The sequence below is a fragment of the Vanessa cardui genome, chromosome 15, assembly GCF_905220365.1.
Source record: "Vanessa cardui chromosome 15, ilVanCard2.1, whole genome shotgun sequence".
In the NCBI taxonomy this organism is placed as follows: domain Eukaryota; kingdom Metazoa; phylum Arthropoda; class Insecta; order Lepidoptera; family Nymphalidae; genus Vanessa; species Vanessa cardui.
The window spans coordinates 13,539,416-13,561,942 of record NC_061137.1 but is presented as its reverse complement, the minus strand read 5'-3'; the positions used below and the strand labels follow the sequence as shown (position 1 = coordinate 13,561,942).

The 22,527-nt window shown below is 36.6% G+C and overlaps 1 protein-coding gene across 1 annotated transcript in view; it reads right to left on the bottom strand.

Moving 5' to 3' along the window:
- LOC124535926 (CD209 antigen-like) overlaps nt 1-21,815 on the bottom strand; it is a 35,639-nt gene extending 13,824 nt beyond the window's left edge. Inside the window, exon 1 of the mRNA XM_047112327.1 lies at nt 21,685-21,815. The gene's annotated coding sequence lies outside the window, so the exon portion shown is untranslated. The remainder of the gene's footprint in view (nt 1-21,684) is intronic.
- Between the last annotated feature and the right edge of the window lie 712 nt (nt 21,816-22,527).

The window sequence follows — 22,527 nt, the reverse complement described above, 5'->3', positions numbered from 1 at the left end:
TAATATGTATATCAAGCTAAGAAGTCAACAGGTACATACTATGAAACAAAGTCGCTTACCGCTGTCTGTCCCTATGTATGCTTAGCTGGCTGCTAGCTGTGCCCATGACTTCGAGCACGTTATTATAAATAGTTATTCTTGTAGCCAAAGTTACTCCTTAATATATCAACTATCCCAAAATTTCGTAAAAATCAGTCCAGCCGTTCTAGAGATCAGTCGAAACAAACAGATAGACAGATGTTTTTTTAAAATGTTATTACGGTATATATACCGTGTATGTATACATATGCATTTTCTGAAAAGCAGTTATTTGAATATTACAAACGGGCACTCCAATTTTATTACATGTATAGATGAATCTGAGGTTTAATTCCGCTAATGTCGGGACAGAGTGAAGGGTAGTCTTGAAACGGGGTATCTCCAACTCAGCGGCAAACGTTGCATATTAATGACCCGTCGTCGCCCAGTGGATACGACACGTGGTTCGAGACTGGTGCGCATGCGCGAGCCGCTATATACACACATACAGACTCATGTCAATTGCTGTTGAAAAACCTTCCTTAAATACTACACGTTCGAGTAAATGCAACCGTCTTAAGTGCTAATATCATTTTGTTATTAAATTTATTAAAAATTTCATTTGTGGGATTTATGAAGTTAATTTGCTTGTATAAATAAATACGTTTGTCTCGTATGCCGTACTAAAACGTGCTTTGCACGCACAATTAAATCTCAATCAGCTGAGACGGCGAACGGGCAAACGTTCTTAATCGAAGCTCGCTTTCTCACAGGACAGTTGTGTGTTTGTATTGTGATAGGCTGTGTGTTTGACTGTTTACAAGTAATCTCTCCGATAAAAAGTTTACTTAAGCCATACTTCTTTTACAACATAAGAAATAATATGGGTTTTTTAGACTGTGCTTCTATTATGCGATACAGTTGACGGTCTCATTGTCTAGTTTCTCGATATAAGGCCGTAGATTCCGAAGCCCGAATTCAGGGCCCAGGTTGCTCTGACGAAAAGTTACAACAACAGCCCCATGTCGGGAATTTGGAAGTGTACACTGGTAGTCGTGCTTTATTTATTTATCTATTTTACAAAGGTTTTTTAAACAGAATCACTATAAAAAAATACATTTGATTACATTTCTCCTGATGCAGATATGACATGCATTTAATCTATACTTATAATAAATCTGTAGAGATGTCAATTCTGTACATGAAATATTTTTACAAAATAACTATCATGGGGTGATCAGGGGTCGATACTGATGGCGAAAATGCAATCAGTAAAATTTTTGTCTGTCTGTCTGTCTGTCCATATAACCGTTATAAAAACAAAAACTACTCGACGGATTTTAACGAAACTTGGTGCAATTATTTTTCATACTCCTGAGCTGGTTATAGTATACTTTTCATCAGGTTAAAGTCCATAGGAGCAGAGCAGTGAAGGGAAATGTCTGAAAAACGGGAGAAGTTACCCCATATTTTGAGCTTCCGTCGCGTGTTTAGCCTTAATGGTTAAAGCTACATAGAAATCATGTACTACGAAAATGTTCTCCTTAAAATTATACAAAAAATATCCCATGACAGCCTATGTCTATCTTTTATGGTTCACTCACAATAACACGTGTCACTCCCAATAGCGTAGTAGTTCGAAGCTTTCTGATTATATTTGTCTATTTCTACGATTATAGCACTCTCAATCATCCCAAATTACAAAAGTTAACAGTATTAACTATTCCATAAAAAAAATCATAGAAATCGGTACAGAAACACCAAAGTTATACATAAAATACGCTAATAATAAAGCTATCGTACGTCAGTACTAAATCTATAAGTACTATTATATAAATCTCTAGAGTCTTTCTGTACACTTATTTTTGTCGTAATTCGTCATAACTGTGTTCTTTGACTGACTTAATTTTTAGCATTTTTGAAATTTTTGTGTGTCTGTATCTTTATAAAAATTGGCATACAGGAAAAACATGTACTTGCGCAAATCATAGGCGATCTATAGCAAAAGTATATATAGATAGCCAAAAGGATGTTTTTGTATGTGTGTCATCGATAAACTCAGAAACTATTTGATCGATCATTATGAAAATTGGTATGTTTATCTATTGTGTTATGGAGAAAGTAATTATTTCATCCGTATCATTAAAAATAACCAACAGATGGCCCTTACGTGTATCACGATGCACTTATATTCCGATCAACCGATAATTATAAAATATGAAATAAAAAATGAAAATCTATTCAAAAAGCATAACAACTAACATAATTTCCGCCATAAATAACATAAAATAATCACAACAATAATAATTGTCATTTTAAAATGAGATAATTATTATAAATTACATATATGGGAAGAAGTGATTAGCTGTTCTGATTATAAGAAAGTAAACAATAATCATAATTGGTAAGTATACTCATAACTCCAATAACAATGAATCTTTAGTATAAAATGTAAACGTAAGACACATAACCAAAAAAAAACAACTTATTTATATAAATTGAAACCACCATGCCATTGAAGAAATAGAAGATCGGAATATCAACAATATATGCGTAGCGTCATCCAAAAGAGCTACGGAAACAACACGCCAACAAGATATACGTTTAGAAACAAATAGAATTCGAATTTCTACTTTAAGAGCTGCCAAAACAGTTAGTCAACGAAATGATCAAGTTCCAGATCTTCGAACAAGCATCTTTATCGAGAGATACTGATAAACCTGACAAGCCCAACGACTGGATGATGAACGATTAAAATAGACTAAGTCAAGAACTAGAACCAATCTCAATAAATCAGCCTTCAATTACTATATAGGTTATGATAACAAGATGAATCCCGATGTGATCATTGGTTCAATGAATATAGTATGCCCATATTGTCACGCTAAATAAACTGATGGTATATGCTACTCCACTGGTAAAATGTATTTACCACAACTGGTTGAATCACCAGAACCTCTTCTTACCTACGTGACGGGAACTATTAAGAACTATTTAACTATTAAGGAGTCTAAATATTTCCTTCAGTATATTAGAAATTACAATTCATGCTTTTAAATGACATCTTTTGGAGCAATAAATATTGTACAATACAATAATTTCGCGTCTACGCTTAAAGTGTATCATATGATTGGTTCACTTCTTCCAGTATCTAAATAAAATCCCCAATCTCTCTACATTTATTTCACGGACAACGTAGAAAAAAAATGATCTTCGATGCATGTACAGTACCACAACTAATCGAGAAATAATCGCTAAATTTAGGATTATGCCTAAAACTGCTCTAGAAAGTGAAAAAACAAATGATTCAAAGTAATTATCAATGCAGTTAGAACGCAGAGCATAAAAGGCGTATTAAAGCTTCCATAGCTCCTGAAGTCACAGCTGTAATTGTCGGTTAGCCCAGTCATATTAGGTAAAAAAAGGGGTCAACCTCGGAATGAAAGATAATAAGCTGCAAATTGGTATGAACCTTTGTTTTGTCATTCTAAATGTTGTCTCAAAAGTCACAATCGTTATCGTGTCCGCGTCTCAAGATATTCAAGGTCAAAGGTCACAAAAACCGGTTTTTCGCGAATATCTGGCTTCCTATTGGTTAAATGAGATTTGCATTTATTATAAAAGTTGTAGGCTATAAAATTCCCTACAACTTTTGTTTAAACTTTTTTTTCATATGACCAACCGTTTTGAAGGTAGAGCGCGAAGAGTGCACATCGTACAGTCATATACGGCCTAATGCAAGGTCAAGCGTGAGTTATGGTTATCAGTACGTTATAAAGTCAATTATTTACTTGGAAATTATAATTACTAAACAATGCCCATTATTTATGTACTAACTATTAATTATTTATATTTAATTAAAGTAAGTAACTTGATTATTTATATATAATTATTCATATTTAACTATTTAAGTATAAAATATTATTAATTCTGGATTATATATTTTAGTTTTATGTTAAGTTAAAATGATAGTAAGAGTATATATTTTACACATATTTTTATTTATTATTAAATACGGCATAATATACATTTATCAAAATGTGAGTTCAAATATCAAAAGTATCTTTGTTGATTTTAATTGTAATGAAATTGGAAATGGAAGCTAATTATCTTCTTCTTCTTCGTCGTCTTCTTCTTCTTGTCGCTCAAAAATGTTCGATTCATTGTCATCATCGGCTGGATGCTTGAAAATGAAATCCTGGAGCCCATACGAACGTTATTACCTCCAGCACCAGCCGAACTACTAAACGTAATATTTTGCAATTGCAAAAATGGTTGTGGTTCCTGCTGTGGATGCAGAAAATCAGGGCTACAATGTTCTTTAGCTTGCGGCCAGTGCAAGCTTGCCTCAACGCTTCACTGTATCCAAGTAATCCCGATGAAGCAGCCGATGATGACAATGAATCGAACATTTTTGAGCGACAAGAAGAAGAAGACGACGAAGAAGAAGAAGATAATTAGCTTCCATTTCCAATTTCATTACAATTAAAATCAACAAAGATACTTTTGATATTTGAACTCACATTTTGATAAATGTATATTATGCCGTATTTAATAATAAATAAAAATATGTGTAAAATATATACTCTTACTATCATTTTAACTTAACATAAAACTAAAATATATAATCCAGAATTAATAATATTTTATACTTAAATAGTTAAATATGAATAATTATATATAAATAATCAAGTTACTTACTTTAATTAAATATAAATAATTAATAGTTAGTACATAAATAATGGGCATTGTTTAGTAATTATAATTTCCAAGTAAATAATTGACTTTATAACGTACTGATAACCATAACTCACGCTTGACCTTGCATTAGGCCGTATATGACTGTACGATGTGCACTCTTCGCGCTCTACCTTCAAAACGGTTGGTCATATGAAAAAAAAGTTTAAACAAAAGTTGTAGGGAATTTTATAGCCTACAACTTTTATAATAAATGCAAATCTCATTTAACCAATAGGAAGCCAGATATTCGCGAAAAACCGGTTTTTGTGACCTTTGACCTTGAATATCTTGAGACGCGGACACGATAACGATTGTGACTTTTGAGACAACATTTAGAATGACAAAACAAAGGTTCATACCAATTTGCAGCTTATTATCTTTCATTCCGAGGTGAAAGCCCTAATATGACTGGGCTAGTACAGAAATTACATAACGAGGTATTGTTATCACTAAGCGACACAAAAACAATCAAGGTGTCGCTGAAAAATATCAATCGTATGACAATTATTACGATTATCCAATTATGATTATACGAGCAGAAGATGGATATCATCTCGGACTGTATCAAAATAATCTCACGACAGGCTCTATGACATCGAAGAGTTAGATTTTTATGCGTATCGTATTATTAGAGATAATTAATCCAACCATATTCTGAAGTATCGTCAACTGTTTTAACAATTCATTGTTGACATGTACGCTATGGTCGTGAACGAACGATTAAATTACATTCGATGCAACCAATCAAAACTTCAAGCCAAAGGGTACATTAATTTACGTGATACATACAGATGACAAGGTTGTAAATGTAATAATCGATATTTGATTGAACCGGATAATAGAGGACGTTTTTGTGTGATACAAACTTTTCTAGACTATAGAAATTTAATTAAAATTTTCATCGTACCAACTTTACATCGAGATTACACCAACAAAAACATTCTCATAAATCATATCTGTTTCCGGATTCAAAAAAAGAAGATATGATCTTGATAAATAAGTTTATGGGTGTTATGACCAATCTGCAGCCTATCGAGAACATCATTGACGAATATTAAATGAAATAATTTTTAAGTATTTGATTAGAGCTCGCATGTTTCTTGATTATTTGTACATTCTATCAGTAATTAATAACAAAATTAAAAATTAAAAAAATATTTTTCTACGACTAATGCCCAGCGAAGCGGTCGGGTATAGCTAGTATTAAATATAAATTAGCGTCTAGTAAGTGACAGCAGCAAAGAACAAGAATACATTTTTTTAAAGATATTTTTGAAAACAAATTTAAATGAGGCCATAGAACGTTCGGTAAAAATATCATAATTAAAACAAATACTATTGCAGGAAAAACACATACGGTATAAAGGTGATTAGCTGAGAACATTTGTTCCAGAGGTAGGAAGACAAAAGGTCTTACAGGAGCAGCCGACTGTTGGAATGAGGAGTGGAAAATTGTATAGATTGTTGGACGAGTCAGCAAGCCATAAATTAATTTGAATTTTTCTATGTCTCATATCTCGTGTGTTATAAGAGTTAATAAAGAATAATCAGCCCAAATTAGCTGCCCATATGCTTTTGCTCTTCATAAGTCAAGTGTAGTTAGCTGGTTCCTCTTGGGATTATACAAAGGATGAAAAATCAAAAAAAATACTTTATTCAGGTAGGCTTTAACGAGCAGCAGTGAAGCTACTACCGGTTTGGAAAGTAAATTCTACCTAGAAGAACCGGCACGAAACTCAGTAGCTACACATTTTAAACATTTAAAAATACAGTCGTGTTAGTTAAATGCAATTATATATGTGTGTAATATATGTATCCTGAATATAAGTACTAATTCCACACTTTTTACCAACAATCCATATCCAGGTATATTTGGATGGCAGTGTCAACGTGGGTATGTATTACCTAAGAGCCTACACTACAAGTAACCACTTATAACTACGTGGGCCATTTGTTCGCCTACTCTTCAAATAAAGAAATTCAATTTGTCGTTATCTCAAACAACAAACGTTACTGAGAGCGTTATAAAAAGAATTCTTGAACACGTCGCAGCGACGAGTCGTTCCTCGCAGGTATCTTAATGTGAAGCGTCGAGCACATTATTGTAGCGAGTGCATTAGTGTATGGGAATAAAACATTTTATATGTCCGTCGCGTCTTAATGTTAACATGTTAAGGAACACACTCAAGAGGTAGGTGAAACTTGTCGGTCTTGTCTCAAACTTTAGTCAGTTATGTTTATTTAAAAGATACATTTCACATAGCCAAGTTGGCCCAGTGGCAGGATACGTGAATCTTAAATTGAGATTATGGATTCAAACATTGAAGAATATGATCAATACATATTATCATAATAGAAATTCACTTTGTTTGTTTCTTTGTATATATGATAGCAATAACTCAAAAGTATTGAACAGATTTTCATATAGTTTTCACTAATAGACGGATTGATTCGTGAGTAGTAAGGCTGTGTTCATAAATTGGGTATATTAAATTGGTAAAATATGACCATAGTTGGTAAAGATGTCGGAAAAATGTCTTGCGCTGCGTAATCCGTAATAATGCGTAATAAAGTTATATGATGCGTTACGGTATAAACGCTTCATGTAGAACCTTATCCTATCCTTCGAAGACTGGAAGAGTAACTAGTAAATACTATGTATTAAGGAAATTAGGAACAGATATGCCTATTTTGTTCTGACATGGAAATAAAAGTCAGATAAAATATTAAAAATAAATAATTTAATACATTAAAATAAACTGTGTATAATTTTAACCGTACGAATAATGAAATCCGTGGCCAGCGCCGTGACCACCGAACCTCCAGCCGACTCCATAACCACCCAAGGGATTCCTGTACCGGTCGTCTTCTTGTTCATCATTCAACCGGTACGAGATCTTTTGCTCGCTAACTCTGTGCAAAGGGATAACTGTCAAGTCGTGAACTGGGACCAAGTTATGAAATGGTATCAATACTTGGTACAAATTTGTGTGCGTTATGTTCCCATCGTGCCCACTATGTTGGACGTTACCTAATGGTATCACATGTAGATTTGGAACCAAGTATTGGTGTTGGAACTGCAACGACAGTGGTATTGTTGGACCTTTCTTCTTCCTTGTCTTCGTTTCTGGTATCGCATTTGGCTTCGGGTGTTCGATGATTAGTGGAGTAACTGGTGTTAGGTCTTTTGTGGATATTTTCAAATGGTTTGGTAGATTAGTTGCCTTGTAGATTTGGGTCACGAGCAGCAAGAGAACGAGGATTGACGTCATCTGTAAATAAGGAGTTAGTGATTAGACGTACGGCGAAAATGTAAAAAATGAAATAACATCTATGACGTTAGGATGGCGTTGCTGGTAAAATCGATTAAACATGCATCTGTAGATAAAAATCTATACCTGAGACTGCACTGACTAGTGTTGGAGAACCGGAAAAAGACTCTAAATCGTCTCTAAATAGAAAAAGAAAATAAATCTTGTCCATTAGTGGACATCAACGGGATTTTTTATTACGATATGCCGACAAAACCTCGCTGCATCAGTGTGAGTTGGAAACATGTTGTGAAATTACATCTATTACTTAAAGATGGCGTTTCATTCTCTTATCAATTGTTCTACCTCGAAACACCTATTTGCTAATCTGCCTTTGAAACAGAACACAACAAGAACTTAGTACTGTTGCGTTCCGTATTGTTTAGTATTGCTGTTTGCTGTTGGAATATGTGATGCGTGGTACAAACTATCAAAGGTTGCCAAGGAAAGTCATTGTTTATTTTTATTTTTTATTTAATCTACATTTCTATACTGATATTATAAATGTGAAAGTAACGCTGTCTGTCTGTCTGTCGCTGTTTCATGACCAAACCGCTGAACCGAATTTGATGAAATTTGGTATGAAGCTAACTTGAACTCCAAAAAAGGACTCTATTTTTTGTCTGACTCATGATAACCAACACACTAAAACGCGAGAGAAGCCACGGGCTACTACTAGTTTTAATATAAGAATCAGCGTTCAGAAATCAAGATTTTATGCAATGATACGATGAAGAAGAATTATTTAATTTTATTGTAAACTTCTAGTTTAATTCTGTGTATAATAAATGTGTCAATGCTGTGGTACATAGTTGAACTAATTTGATAAGACAAAAATACTTTCTATCTTTATCCAATCTTAAACGTAAGAAAGAGATAAGAGATATCAGTAAGATTTGACAAAATAGATGACCTCATTACTTATATTATAATAACCTTCCTAGTTCATGATAAAAACTTTATAACTTTATTGGGTATGTATTCAGGTACATTATTTATACTATGCGGATTGCGACTATCCATTATAAAGTAATCCGATTGATACAGGATAGGTATTTAAAATGAATTGATGTACTCTACAGTCGAAACCATTTTAAATAATCAAAAATAATCCGAGGAAATCCCGAAAGGCTTATATTGGATTTGAAATATATATTTCGCTTATGCGCCGTATAAATACCGAAGGATTTTTTAAGGGTGTTTTGTGAGCTAAGGATATTTATAAACATACTAACATAACATGTTTAATATTATATTATGTTGTAATGTTATATATGTATATGTTAATTTATATGAAATTAGCGAAACGGTGCGGCTTAAAGAATTCTCCCAGTGTTTTTTTTTATAATAATGTTATTATCAACGATCCCCGACCTTCATTCCAACAAACAATATTTTAAAACTCTTTTAAATATAAGTATATATGCATAAACATGTATATTAAAATTATTATGGCAATTAACGAAAAAAAAACTCCGTATATGTTACTACTTTCGTGTATGATTTTTACACTGGCTTACTCAGTATAAAAACGGGAATATCGCAGTACGTACTCGTGCTATTTAAGTTATAATAAAAGAAAAAAATAAACCTGACTGCAAACAAATATAATTTATAAATTTATGAAATAACGTTTCAGTTATTTTTACATTTATGTAAAAAGAACTGAAAATAAAGTTATTAAAAAAAAGTTTTCTTAAACAATGCTGGCGTTGAATTTGTCTTGCGATTCTCACCTGTGTTCTGTTTGTCATCGTTACATATTATAAAACAAAGTCGCTTACCGCTGTCTGTCCCTATGTATGCTTAGACCTTTAAAATACAGGAGGAAGGTTTTTGTATATCAAATATAATACATGGACAATATAATAAAGACATTGAAAATTTTGGTGTTTCTAATGTGATGTCGTTACTAAACAAATTCAAATATACTATATATATATATATATATATATATATATATATATATATATATATATATATATATATTTAGCATCAGCAGTGCGAAGCCGAGGCGGGTCGCTAGTTTTTTATACATTTCATAATTAGATAAACTGTGTTCTCCAAGATTATTATTATAGACAATTTAGTCTGAAGCTCGTAATGCGGACTGTTTCCATTGACAGTCGATGCGCGAATTCCGACGTCACGTCGTGACGTGACACGTTCGGCTGACAATTGACAGCTGTCACGCGTCGTTATTCAATTTATTCCTTTTTCACGTCAATTGTTCTTTTCGCTTGTATATGAGTTTGTTTATTAGCTACGGGGGAATGAAGTACAAGCAATATATTTCAGAAAGACATGTTTTATGTTTAGTAAAACAACATTATGGATTACATTTTTTAACAATTTAGATATAGCATCAGCAAATTCAATAAAACCGATGAATGCCGATTTATACAACCAATAGAAACAGCTCCCTATCGCGCCATTCGACGCTATTCGTCGCTATAGATTTTCGTGTCAGTTGAACCCAAGAAAACAAGTGCACGTAAATCGACGTGTCAAATCGACGAGTATATTAGGTCATATGATATTGCAAGTTATTACGTTTGTAAAGATCATATTCACATAAGAAATAAATATTGATGATTTGGGATAGCGTACTTAATTGGAATGTGATCGGTTTTAGGAGTTTTGCCGATGCTACATCTAAGTTGTGTCATAGGTACTTTACGTTATACTCATAACACTGTTTGTGCACGATAGTTTTGGATGACATTGGTACACAAATTGAAGCTTTAACACTATAATTCACAGCAGATTCAGAGGTATTATTGAAATGATTAATATTTCAACTAGTATGATGCACACGTCTGTACGATCCGACATAGTGCGTATTTTATCGTATTGAACTATTTCTATTATATGCATTCTACACAGATGAGTACTTTTATTTTTTTTAACAATATTTTAATGTATTTTATTTGCATATTCAAATTTTAGGTTCATTTGATTATTATTATATCATTATGTATAATATATTACATTGCAAAGTCAAAGTCAAAAAATATTCTTATATATCTTATATTCTTATATATATATATATTGCGATGCGATTCGGTATTATTACCGAATCGCTGTCAAATGGATAACGATCAATTAATAAATTTAAGTCTATTAGATTAAGCTTTGCTGGTGCGGAAGATCAGATCTACATCTTTATCTATCTATCTCATGAAGATGAGATTACGACGAAGACGAGACGCTGTACAGTTGAGCGCGGTAAGTTAAGAACCACTACTAGTACTAACATCGAATAAAATACCTGACATTGTAATAATTTCAAATTTTAGTTGAAGCAGATCAATTAACGCCGCAAAATGGATCCCAAAAAACTATCACTTGTAAAATATGACATAAAATTTGGTCAAAAGTGTCGTTACTATGTTCGCAAACAAATTACGCGCTGGGATCATTATGACAGGGTTCATTACGTGAAACCGATGCCTGCACCTGATACGATGATAGATTGATGGCTACGTCGAGATAGGACCGAAATTAATTTATATTTCTGCTTTATTCGCTGAAAAGACTCTCATTCTTATTTGAAGGACCAGGCCAACTGAATCATAAGCAACATTGAGTTAATTGATTAGTTCATTCAGCATGCAGAGGTGAAGAAAACTTCTTTTTATTTGTGTGGGTCGAGTGAAGTTCTTAGAGATACTACAAAATCTCTACTATAATAGACGTTTTGAAAGAATGCAAGCTAGCACTGGATATGTAAATTATTGAGTAAATATGTCACGGGACGCCTAGTTGATGGGAATTTAAAATTGATGGTTAATTACACAGTATACAACAAAGCCGCTTACCGTCTGTAGGTACGTACTTTCAAAGATCGATCTTTGAAAGTACGTAACGGATTTTAATGCGGTTTGTTTTAATAGATAGAGTGGTTCAAGAGGTAGGTTTTTGTACATAATACATGGACAATATAGTATAGATACACTGAAAATTATAGAAGTTTCTAATGTGATGTCGTAAATAAACAATTTCTTTAGTATATTTAGTAGGTACCATAGGGCGGGTCGCTAGTTACATATTATAAAACGAAGTCGCTTACCGCTGTCTGTCCCTATGTATGCTTAGATCTTTAAAATTACGCAACTGATTTTGCTGCGGATTTTTGTAATAAATAGAGATATATTTATTTGGTGGTAGGGCTTTGTGCAAGCCCGTCTGGGTAGGTACCACACACTCATCAGTTATTCTACCGCCAAACAACAGTACTCAGTATTGTTGTGTTCCGGTTTGAAGGGTGAGTGAGCTAGTGTAACTACAGGCATAAGGGACATAACATCTTAGTTCCCAAGGTTGGTGGCACATTGACGATTTAAGGAATAGTTAATATTTCTTACAGCGTCAATGTCTATGGGTGATGGTGACCACTTACCATCAGGTGGCCCATATACTCATCCGCCAACCTATACCAAAAAAAAAAAAGAAAAAGAAAATAGAGTGATTCGAAAGGAATGTTTTTGTATACAATACATTGACATTATAGTAAAGAAACAGTGGTAATTTTCGAAGTATCAAATGTGATGTCGTAAATAAGCAAATTCTGTGGTATATTGAATATAGATATTGCACCCGTGCGAAACCGGGGCGGGTCGCTAGTCTATAATAAATTTCAATTAAATAAAAAAATAATAATGGACTTAAATACATACCACAATAGAGTTCAGTATATGTATTATACACTCACAAGGAAATAGAGAGCAGCGGCGAGAGGGACATTCAATTTCTGATTGACAAACAATAACAGACGCCATTAATTTATTAATCAGTTCAAAATCCTGTAGATGATTTTATCTAATCTTTTCCAAGAGGATAATTTCATCGCAGCATCCCATTTCGGAAAATGATCCGAGTCGTTGATTAGAGACGCTATTCTCATTTGCGTTTCGACTTTTAATCAAGTCCGATCGGCGATATCCAGGGGATAAAGTGATTAGTCCTTCTGGTCAAAGGGTTAAGGTATTCCGTCGTCTATGAAAACCTTTGTGACGTCATAACGAATCCATGACTGCTTTTCTATTAAGCTTAATGAACTGTGTATAAGTTTAAATCGGAATGCCAATTATTTTTAGATAGCATTTATCTGTATGAGATGAGCTGAGATGGTCCAGTGGTTAGAACGCGTGCATATTAACCGATGACTTCGGGTTTAAAGCCAGGCAAGTGTTTATAATTCATCTCGTGCTCGGCGGTGAAGGAAAACATCGCGAAGAAACCTGCGTGTGTCTCATTTCATAGAAATTCTGCCACATGTGCATTCCAGCAACCCGCATTGGAACAGCGTGGTGGAATACGTTCCAAACCCTCTACTTAATGGAAGAGGAGGCCTTATCTCAGCAGTGGGAAATTTACAGGTAAACTTTACTTTACTTTTATCTGTATGAGATGAGTTGAGATGGCCATATTAACCGATGATATCGGAGTCAAACCCAGGCCAGTCCCTTTACCCAACCCTTAGTCCAGCAGGCATTTAGATGATGTTACTTTACTTTACTTTACTTTTAGCTGTATAAACTAATTCTCGGATCTTGAAAAGTAAAGTAATAGTAAGGTTAGGGGTTCCTTCAGGCTGGTTTAAGGTTCACCGTAGCATGCGTAAGCGATCCCGTGGCGTCCGCCGAAAGACGGAGAGGGTACCGCTGGTTTTTTAGTGGGTAAACCCGGCGTACTTGGGCGCACTAGGCGTCCAGGGCTCCGGGGAGTCCCACACACCCCCCCACTTTCCATCACGTGGGGGAAGCGCGTAATGCGTTTTTCCAGCAAGAAAAAAGAGGCTCGTTGAAGGCGGCTGTTCAGTTTCATCTAACATGCGGATTGCTTGGTAGTGTAATCCTTTAAATAAAACTAATTATAACGGATGAATCGCGTATATTAATTATTTTTAAAACATCCCGACGTTTCGAGCACTTTGCAGTGTTCGTGGTCACGGGTAGACAGTCAGTCTAGTAATAATCGCGAAAATTTAAGACAACATTAGTGTAATCCTTTGCAATTATGAGTCCTTAAGCTGCAAGGCGACAAACATTAATCTAACAGTGCATTTCTACGATCACTGTCTGTCTGTTTGTAGGATTTAGCGAGGCGACGCGACGTTTCGCGAAGTTATTAGATCATAAAACAATGATAACTTCGAAATAATTTGAATATCAAAAACAATATTTGTTTGATATAATATCTATTAAAGATTTAGAAGACCGGAGACCCCGGGGCCACGTATGGTCCCTAATCAATTTCCAAATAAAAGTCAGTTGTTTCAATAATTAAAACGAATTAATTTATGTTGGATTCTTATAGAACCTTTGTTCCATTGTTTTGATGCTTGATAAAAAAATTTAATGTACAATGTACACATACATACATTTTTAATGTTACTTTGTATGGGGGTATTATATCTTTTAAAAATTTATATTGTAAGACGCCCCGTATAGAAACCCCGAGGCTATCCCTTCCCTTAATCCAGCCTTTATTTAAAAAAAGGCTATATAATTGTAGTAATTGTACAGGTTAATACAGTTCAATAGTTTATAAAAAAATCCAAAACCGTTGTAGGATCGATCCTGGACCCAATGGGCTATCGTCATGAGCTTTAAGCTTAATTTGGGTGATTCAAAAGGAATAGGTATAGCAATGCTCTGTAATGGGACATTGTTACTTGACGACCTCCGTAGTCTAGTAGTGTGTACACCGGTTTTCATGGGTACTCACTCTTGGGTTAGATTCGCGGCCGAGTCAATGTAGAAAAAGTTCATAATTTTTCTGTGGTGTCTTGGGTCTGGGTGTTTCTGGTGCCGTTCTGTCTTCTGATTTTCCATAACACAAAAGCTTTAGCTACTTACATTGGGATCAGAGTAATGTATGTGATGTTATCCAATATACATTTATTTATTATTTACTTCTAACACATACACAATTGTATTATGAGTATTTTTGTTTTTTATCTGTACTTCTATTTGAATGAATGAATAACTAAATGAGGAAATAAATAAATGACAGTCATCCAGACACAGATTTAGATTTCGGGAGCCAAGAAACCAAACTATAGTAATAACAAAATTCCAGTCAGACTTAAGGTCAAGGTCATCTGAACGAGATATCTCTATTACATATAATGATGTCCTCTGACCTTTATTGAGGTTCAAGTTTATATCTAATGTGATAAGTTAACTTATGACGTTATCGGAGCGCCGGTAAGCTTTAACGTCACGCTCGCTTAGACATGATATTCTTATGACATTAGATTTTATCTAAGCTCTTATGAGTAAAGTTTACTTTTAGTCAAAGTCAATAAACTCTTCATTGGTAAGGTAAAATGTATATTAATAAAAGAAAATGGCCTTGGAATAAGGCTTTGTGTAAGTGTGTCTTATTCTCGCACTCAACACATTTTTGTTGTGTCCTGGTTTAAAGATTGAGCCAGTGTAATCTTTACAGGAATTACTTAATCGGCAAATTACAAATTTCTGCAGAATTATTTTAAAGAAACGAATACTTTACCACAATCACAAAATACCTTATTTATGGACTTTGTGTAGTCGGTAACTTGCCTTTATAAGCTTATCGGCACATCTTGTATTAATACGATGATTATAACTGATTTTATTAAAGAGATCAATGTTGCTGTCTGTATATATACATAATATTATCGTAAATATTTTGTGATACTGAGCATTCCTTTGTCAAAAAAATCCCGAAAGGCGTCTTTAGCTCCAAAATTTTAAATAGATCGGAACGCCAATAAAAATTGGCGTTGTTAGAAATTTTAATCATTCCCTGCATCTCCACTGGGCCATCAACATTAGTAACTAAGTTATATTCAAGTGGTAGTGCCACGCTGTATACCTTCGGGTTACAGCCGAATGGGCCGGCACGCCCGGGGAAGTACCACTCTCTCACTTAAAATCGGCGTAAAGTGGTAGCTATGCTACCGCGTTTCGTCCGGTAAGTGAGAGTTCCGGAGGCCCAATCCCCCTCCCCCCCAAAACTTGATGGTTGTGCAGAATTTGGTTAAATTACCCCAGGAGGGTACCATCAGCGACAGCGGTGGAGAATCCCTCTCTGGGCATCCATGCTCAGGACGTACACCGCCTGAGCAGGGATGCCCAGGCTGCCCTCCGAATTCTGGGGGGGGCAATTTTGCGCTCGCCACTGTTCGGGGCAAGCGGAGCAGGCATCATAAGGCAACCCCTACCACCCTCGCTGTGGACTTCTGCAACATAAGGGGACTCAACTCCAACCTCAACGCCGTTCACTACCATCTGGAAACGGCGAAGCCGGCCTTGCTCTTTCTAACCGAGACCCAGATATCTTCTCCTGCCGATACGACTTTTCTCTCGTACCCTGGGTACAAATTGGAACATTCTTTTATACCACGAGCTGGGGTATGCGTTTACGTCAGAGATGATATCTGTTCTCGACGCCTCAGCAGCCTTGAAGGACAGGACCTATCGATTATCTGGCTACGTGTAGACTGCGATGATCATCCGCGAATCTATGCGTGCCTTTATAGGTCCCATAGCGGTAATGCCGAAACCGACCGACTGGTTGAGCACGTCCAAATGGCTACAGATTCCGTGCTTCAGCAGATTCCATCCGCAGAGATCATTATTCTGGGTGACTTTAATGCTCACCACGCAGAATGGCTCGGCTCACGCACCACCGATCATGCGGGTAGATCTGTTCTGGACTTCGCTCTAGCATATGATCTGACACAACTGGTCAACTCGCCAACGCGAATACCGGATGTGGAGGATCATACACCTTCCCTGTTGGACCTTCTGCTGACTTCGCATCCGGATGGCTATCAGGTTATCGTCGATCCCCCTCTGGGCACGTCTGACCACTGTCTCATCCGGAGTACAGTGCCGGTTGTGCGGTACTCACGGCCTCGCTTTGTTGGGTGCCGCCGAGTATGGCACTACAAGTCAGCAGATTGGGATGGGATGCGGTCTTTTTTTGCATCGTACCCATGGGGGCAGATTTGTTTCTCGCCGGATGATCCGAACGCTGCTGCTGACTCTGTTGCCGATGTGGTGCTTCAGGGTATGGAACTATTCATTCCTTACTCTGCAGTACCCATCGGTGGCAAGTCCCAGCCTTGGTTTGGTCGTTTCTGCAAAACGGCATCACGCCGAAAGTGGGAACGCTATCAAACCTGGGCTAATGCATCTGCGTCTCGTGATGTAAATACCAGCGCATTCAAAAAGGAATATAACTCTGCCTCTAGGTCCCTCAAAAAACGTGATTGCTAGGGCGAAGACGGAGTACATTGGCAGAATTGGCGAGAGACTGGTGCGTCTCCCTTCAGGAACACGAGCGTTCTGGTCTCTCGCTAAGGCTGTCTTAGGGAATTTCTGTCAGCCCTCTTTTCCATCTCTGCACAGGGACGGTGAGTCATTGGCCCATACCGCGAAAGAGAAAGCTGATCTTTTAGGCTCTCTCTTCGCGTCGAACTCGACTCTGGATGACCAAGGAAAATCTCCACCAACAATTCCGCGGTGTGATACCACGATGCCGGAAGTTAAATTCCGGCAAAGTGCAGTTCGTAAAGCACTTCTTTCCTTGGACATTCAAAAGTCGAGCGGACCCGATGGTATCCCTCCAATCGTGCTACGGACATGTGCTCCCGAGTTGGCACCGGTCTTAACGCGTCTTTTCCGGCAATCCTACACATTAGGCGTCGTCCCGAATTCCTGGAAGACAGCTTTGGTGCATCCGATCCCTAAAAAAGGCAACCGCTCAGACCCGTCCAATTATAGGCCTATAGCCATCACCTCCTTGCTCTCCAAGATAATGGAGTCCCTTATTAACTGCCAGCTCCTGCGGTACCTAGAGGAGAATCAGCTGATTAGTGACCGCCAGTACGGTTTCCGTCGGGGTCGCTCAGCCGGTGATCTTCTAGTTTACCTTACTCATAGGTGGGCTGAAGCAGTTGAGAGCAAGGGGGAGGCATTAGCAGCCAGCTTGGACATAGCGAAGGCCTTCGATCGCGTATGGCACAAAGCGCTTCTTTCGAAGCTTCCTTCCTATGGGCTTCCCGGGAAATTATGCAATTGGATTACCAGCTTTTTGGCAGATCGGAGCATCAAGGTCGTTGTCGACGGTGCATGCTCTGACTTAAAATTCGTCAATGCTGGTGTTCCACAAGGCTGCGTTCTATCACCCACTCTGTTTCTTCTGCATATCAATGATTTGTTGCAAATCGGGAACATTCATTGCTATGCAGACGACAGTACCGTTGACACCTTATACACCGGCCGCGCTAATATTTCTCGGGAAAACGTCGAAGAGAACCGGAACAAACTTGTGTCTGAAATCGAGTCTTCATTAAACGAAGTCTCGAATTGGGGCCGGCTAAATCTAGTCCATTTCAACCCCAAAAAGACGCAAGTTTGCGCGTTAACCGCTAAAAAAACACCATTTGTCGTATCTCCACGATTTGAGAACATTCCGATAGCCGCTACAGGTAGTATCGGAATACTTGGCGTTGATATTTCGAGCGTCGTTCAGTTCCGCGGTCAATTGGAAGGCAAAGCCAAATTGGCTTCAAAAAAGCTGGGCGTGCTCAGCAAGGCGAGACAGTATTTCACGTCGGCCCATCGCCTAAAACTTTACAAGGCGCAAATTCGGCCTCACATGGAGTACTGCTCTCACCTCTGGGCGGGTGCTCCCCAGTACCAGCTCCTTCCATTTGACCGCATCCAACGTAGAGCGGCTCGAGTTATCGACGATCAAGCCCTTTCCGATCTCCTTGATCCTTTGGCTTTGCGTAGAGATGTCGGATCACTCTGCATCTTCTACCGAATTTTTCACGGGGAATGTTCCGAGGAATTGTTCGGATTAATCCCGGCTGCTGAATTTCACCTTCGGACATCTCGTCAAAATTCTAAGTTTCACCCGCACCATCTTGATGTCCGAAAATCCACAACAGCGCGATTTCTTAGACATTTTCTGCCTCGCACAACCACTTTGTGGAACCAGCTTTCGCCGGCGGTTTTTCCGAACCGATACGACATGGGAACCTTCAAGAAAAGAGCCTACTCCTTTCTCAAAGGCCGGCAACGCACCTGCAAGCCCCCGGGTGTTGCAGATGTCCATGGGCGGTGGTAGTCACTTTCCATCAGGTGAGCCTCCTGCTCGTTTGCTACCTATGCCATAAAAAAAAAAAAAAAAAAAAAAAAAACGTTAATTTATCCTTGTAGTTACACTGGCTCATTCACCCTTGAAACCGGAACACAACAAAACCAAGTATAGTTTCTTGGTGATGGAATATGTTATTGGTGGATGGGACCTACCCAGGCGATCTCTCACACAGCCTCACCACAAATAAATTGGATAGAACTATTTAATATTTAACTTAAAAACTGGGGTTAGAATTTAATTGGAGAATGGCGCCAGCATTCTTGGTACTATTACACGCGGTTATATATTTTCTAGTAGTTATGTTTTATAATCTTTTTTATATATATGTATTATATTTAATCAACGCAAACTATTACTACGTAGAAAAATAATATGAACGATTAAAAAAAACACGCGTACGTCCCTGGTCGGTTATATTGTTACATAGTTTTGAAGTTCTATGCCAACTATAAATAGTTTTCCTCGAGCTTTATGCCTCTATTCGCCGGTTATAGGAAATCTATCAAAATTCTTCAGCTATGAAAGGAAAATAATAAGTTTCGCTTAAGATGGTAAAGTAAATGTTCCATGAAATTATGTTCAGATAACCGAATACTTCTTTACTTTCGACTTTCGGGATCGTATCGCGAATTCAGACGATTGAAACTATTTTTTTCGATACCTGTTCAAACCATTACTTTAATGGGCTCACCAGAAAATTGCCTACCAGTTGTATAAAACTTTGATTGGATAAAAGTCATCAAACTCATGTGCCGATAACATAACGTTTTTATTTTGTTCCCATTTGATATTCGATCTGTAATTGTCAGGAGCACTGGTAATATCCCAATTAATTGTAAGTAATTGCCTCAATACATTGACGCTGTAAGAAATATCGATCATTAGACATACCACCAATGCGCTATCAAACCAGGGAACTTGGGAATGTTACGTCCCTTGTGTCTGTAGCACTGGCTTACTCATCATGCAAATCATATTCATGCCTGCCAGACGGATTTGCACACTGTTGTTGTTATTCTTATTTTTCTTTCTTGTCTTGTTAATGAAGACAACCAAAGCTCAAGACTGAATCTGATACATTTTTTTCTTTGAGTTTTTGTATCAGTTATCTATATTAATATTATAAAAGTGAAAGTAACCCTGTCTGTTTGTCTGACGCTTTTTTCACGACCAAACCGCTGAACCGAATTTGATGAAATTTGGTATGAAGCAAACTTTAGCTCCAGGAAAGGACATAGCTTACTTTTTGCCTAACAGCGCGAGAGAAGCCGCGGGCAAATACTAGCGCATTATATATTCAGGTTCAAAATATGACATTAGCATAAAATTTAAATCGGTATTAAATAAAACCTGTATCGAATGTAATGCGGTTTCAACACTAGTGATAGTAACAAGGCGGCCTTCGTCGGGATATTGTTACAGTTTAAAACATTTATTGTTACCTTCTATCTACTAAATACGTCTCTTTGGTCTACTGGCTAGCATATTATGCCGCAGATTGGGTCTTGGATTCTTAGTTCAATAAAGTGTTATTTAGTATTTTGTCCAAAAGATACTCCGTAAGAATTAGCTTCTGTGTCAGAGAGAACGTAAAGTCGTTGTTCCTGCTTCACTCTTTCCGATCGCGTAGGAGTCACCACCCCAAAGGCTTATTAGGTCGGGAGGATATTTGACCTTGATCATTAACTGGTATCCTATTCTGTGTGGTGCAGTTGGCATTTGCAAGTCTCCTCAAAAATGGCCGCTGATTCCAATATCGATCATGACGTCATATAACAATAAACTTATATTTAATATTTAGGCCGTTTGTTTGATTGACGTATTATTGAGACCTTGAGTATAGATTACGATGATATTCAAATGCTTTACCTTAGTAGACTATTAAAAATGGTAATATCCCTATAAATGCGAATAAATAGTGATAGATATTTAGCTGTTTTCTAAGGTTGCCTTTTGAATCGGGATATTATGTTAATTTTCTGTTAATATATCGAATATTTACGATCACGTTTCATAGTATATATTTTTTGTTAACTATTATATGTTAACTTAGACTGTGTACAATATTTCAGTAAAAGAGCCTACTTAATTTTTTGCCAATTTTTCTCATTCGAATCTTTTGCGAATTGATGTTTCTATATTTAATGTGCTTATAAATAGGGCTAGCCTATTGTGACTTTGATTATCCTTCAAACCAAAACACACTATTATGTAGCATTAATGTTTTTCAATAGATGAACGATTGATGAACGAAATTTTAATAAAACAAGTAATGTATATTTTCTAAGAAACCCTTCCAAATTTCTGGTGACTTAAGAGCTGGTACTTTGCTCAGTCCTTGAGTAAAGTGCCAGTCAGATAGAAGGCAGAAAGTCCATGGTACCACAGGAACATCATTTCTGTATACTTTTATTATCAGGACTAATTAAATTACAACTAAATTATTTACCTTGAACGTCCAGATGGTAATCCAGTCGTAGTCAAGCACAGGTAGCACTAAATCTCCGCGTACACTAACTGACTAACTCACTAGATTTGTATATAAACCACGCGTATACTCTCCGACGCAGGCAGTTTGTCTGCACTGCAATCGTATCGCGAGCCGGTATTGGAAGTAGACGAGCTACTAAAACAGCGATTTACATACTCGAAGTAGTTCGCAGCGGCTGATACAAAGCTGTCTAAATGTTTTGCTATTGGACATTACTGTGCTCTTTCTTTGCAAGACCAAGTTATATATAGAAAAACTAGTAGTCGCCTACGCCTTCGCACGTGTTTTAGGGTGTTGGTTGTCATAACCTTTCTTGGAGTTGAATTTTGCTTCATACCAAATTTTATCAAATTCGCTTCAGCGTTCATCAAAGTCGTTCAAAAGAAAAGAAAAGAAGTCGTAAGAAAAAGCGATAGATAGACAGACAAAGTTATTTTCACATTTATAATATTAATATAGATATAAAATCATGAAAAAGTTGTAAAAGGTATGATTGAGTAGGAAGTCGTACTTGATACACGTAGTAAAGTACTTTGGAGACTCCAGTGGCTTTATACTATTCACTTTGTATTATATTGTTCAGACTTATAAAATTGATAAAACGCAATTACAGAAATCTTACTGGTTTTTATAGCATATGATGTCTGTCATTTTATGATCCTGGTCTCGTGGCGGATTCCTACAGAATTTTAAATCAATGTAACGGAGACTTAGGTATATGCTTGTTCTATTCTTGAACTAAATCATGATAGGTAAATTAATTAACAGTATACAAATTTATGAATTTTATGTCATTTAAGA